Here is a 3167-nt window from a genome sequence, read left to right as displayed (position 1 = left end):
GGAAACAAGGCTACAGGATGATTGAGAACAATGACATAAGGGAGAAACTGCAATCTATTTCTCTTTGCTCATCATTTGAGACAAAGAAACAAAGTTAGAAAGAAATAAGTCATGGGGTGGATCCAAGATGTCAGAGTAGAAGCACAAACTCGTCATGGACTCTGGCTCCAGCCACTTCCAATACCTGTAAAAAAAAAAAATGACTCTAAACAAATTTTAAAGCTACAGAACCCTCAAAGTGACAGAGGAAAAAAATCTCCAGCTGAAGACAGCCCAGCAGGCCCACATGAAAGGTCTATCACAGCTTGCTGGGAGCTGAGCACAGCACCTGAGCCACAAAGTTCTTGCCCCAGGGAGGCCCAGACACGTAGTGGCCAGAGCAGACTTCAGTAGAGTGAATTACCATCACCTGTAGCGGTTTCCAGACTCCTCAAACCATAAATGCCAAAGACACAGTAAAAGGTCAGTGTGGAAAATGTGTTGGAATAGGGGGGGAATGGAAAAGTGTGGTCTGGCCCCTCCCCCTGGGGCAAGAGGTAGTAGAGGCAAGGTAGCAACTGCATCTGCTTCCTCCTGGCTGCTTCCTGAGCTCCTTGCCTGCTTATTGTAGGGGGACCAAGTGACCATTCAGAGGGAAATCAAACTTGCTTTAACCTGCTTGGATCTGGATCATGGTCTTGGGTGGTGGTCCTGGGATGTGTGTTCCGGTGTCAGAGCTTGTGGGGGCTGTAGAGAGGGCACCTTCCAAATAGCTCCGGCAGTTGCAAAAACAACAGCAATTTGGGACAAACTTATCTCCATTCTGGAAGCAGAGTTCTACTGTGACAAAGACCTCAAAAGCCAAATAATTGACTGGCAATATAAGCAAGCACAGGAAGCGCAAATGGACTATAGAATCTTTTTGGGGGACAAAAAGGATCAAGGCATGGAGTGGGAGGAAGACAGCAAAGTCAGAACTCTTGCATCAAAAGCCTCCAAGAAAAATGGGAATTGGTTACAGGCAATGGAGGAGCTCAAGAGGGATTTTGAAAATCCTGCAAGAAAAGTGGAGGAAAAATTGGGAAGAGAAATTATAATGATGCCAGAAAATCATGAAAAGCAAGCCAATAGGCTGCTAAAGGAGGCCCAAAAGTACACTGAAGAAAATAACATCTTAAAAAATAGACTAACACAAATGTCAAAAGAGGCCCAAAAAGCCAATGAGGCAAAGAATGCATTAAAAAGCCAAATTTGCCAAATAGAAAAGGAATTTCAAAAATTCACTGAAGAGAATAATTCCTTCAAAGTTAGATTGTAGTAAATTGAAGCTAATGACTTTATGAGAAATCAAGATACTATGAAACACATCCAAACAAATAAAAAAATAGAAGGCAATGTGAAATATCTCATTGGAATAACCACTGACGTGGAAAATAGATCTAGGAGAGAGAATTTTTTTTAATGTTCCAAATGTGAAGAATTTATTTTCCTCTGAATCAAAACCAAAGCTTTCACTATAGCACAGAGACTAATTTGATAAAATTCCATGAAAACTGTTGTTGTAGGACATGTAGGACGTGATGTACAAACTGGAGGATCAGATCACTTCCTTTATAACATGACACTACACTGTTGTTGAATAACAAATTTAAAATATCACTGAGAAACTGAACTGAAAAGTGGCACAAACATTGCAACTTCCATACATGCCTTAAATTATATGTAATAGACTCAAAAACCTCTAGACTTCAGCATGGTGGAGCTACAACAATTCTTTGGAAGAATAAAAATTTCACATTGTTGAAATTTCACAGAAGAATATTAAGGCCAAAAGAGAGTGAATTCATTTCTCTTCATTTCCAGGGATAGATTTGATATTTTACATAAAAACTATATTAAGCTTCCAATTCAAATCCCAACCCAACTTTGTGATCTCCTGCACTGAAGTTTTTTCCATCAATCAAAGCTGAAAGTGTCAATTTTACACCTGCTCGGAGTGTCTGAATATAACCCAGTCCAATAAGGCTGTTATTATTCACTTTACCAGATAGAAAAGTTTTCTGATCCAGCTTGTACTTAGCAGCAATGCCAAAATGGGTGTTGTTACTGCCAGCTACAAGATTTATTGACATTTCAATCTTCTCATTAACCTTTTGGTAGATCAATCCTCCAAATTCAGTGCCATCATTCACATGTGTGTGCAGCTGGAAGTCAACAGCCTTATAACCCAGGGCATAATTATTTTGAGACAATTTGGATTTGGCTGTGTCAAAACTTATCTGATAGCCAGCAAGCCAATATAACCCAGTCATAGAGAGTGGACCAAAGAAATCAATGTCAACAGTTCCACCAAGACTGAAAAAGTAACGCTTACAGGAGAACTAATTTCTCACTCTTCTTTCCTGTGTTTGGTATAAATATGGTGTCAAGTCACCTTCAAACTTTCAGCCAGTTTATCCTCCATGCTAATTTCTATCCCCAGGGTATTGTCTGTGTTCCATTTTTGAACAAAGGTAAGCCTGTGGTAACAGATTTTGTACTTTGTTTCCAAATTACCCTAAGCTTTACTTGTGTCAGTAATTGAATGACCAGATGTAGAAAATTCCACTACACTGCAAACTTGGTTCTAAGATCAATTTTAACCATAACAATCCCATATCCTTTGTTGAAGACATCTTTGGCAGCCTTTCCTAGGTCACAAAAGTTGGTGTGTCACATATTTCTTAGTGTACACCTGAGTGGGAAGGGTCCCTGATACAAAGAGGGGCTAAAGAGAGTTAGAGGGAATGGATGCTAGAAAAGTATGACCAGGGGTGGCTAGGTGGCACAGTGAATAGAGCACCAGATCTGAAGTCAGGAGGGCCTGAGTTCAAATCCAGCCTCAGACATGTGACACAAAAACTAGCCATGTGACCTTGGGCAAGTCATTTAACCCCAATTGCCATACCTTCCCCCCTCCAAAAAGAAAAAAAAAATGTATGACCATCCCTGAATGTCCAGGAGAGAGAATTTTAAAATAATTTGACTACCTGAAACCCACGATAAAAAAAGAGCCTAGACACCATCTTTCAAGAAACTCTCAGGCAAAATTGCCCTGATATTTGGGCGGAATAGACATTGAAAGAATTCTCTGATTGCCTCTTGAAAAAGATCCCCAAAAGAAAATTCCTAGGAATATTTAAGACAAA

At 39.9% G+C, this 3167-nt stretch overlaps 1 pseudogene; it reads right to left on the bottom strand.

Moving 5' to 3' along the window:
• Positions 1 to 1486: 1486 nt before the first annotated feature.
• LOC138163079 (voltage-dependent anion-selective channel protein 3 pseudogene) lies at positions 1487 to 2654 on the bottom strand (annotated as a pseudogene).
• Between the last annotated feature and the right edge of the window lie 513 nt (positions 2655 to 3167).

This window comes from Petaurus breviceps, unplaced genomic scaffold, assembly GCF_028583685.1.
Source record: "Petaurus breviceps papuanus isolate PSGF00001 unplaced genomic scaffold, PetGlider_PUasm1.0 187, whole genome shotgun sequence".
In the NCBI taxonomy this organism is placed as follows: domain Eukaryota; kingdom Metazoa; phylum Chordata; class Mammalia; order Diprotodontia; family Petauridae; genus Petaurus; species Petaurus breviceps.
Note: the sequence above shows the minus strand (reverse complement) of the source record. Positions and strands in the feature narration are given on the sequence as shown.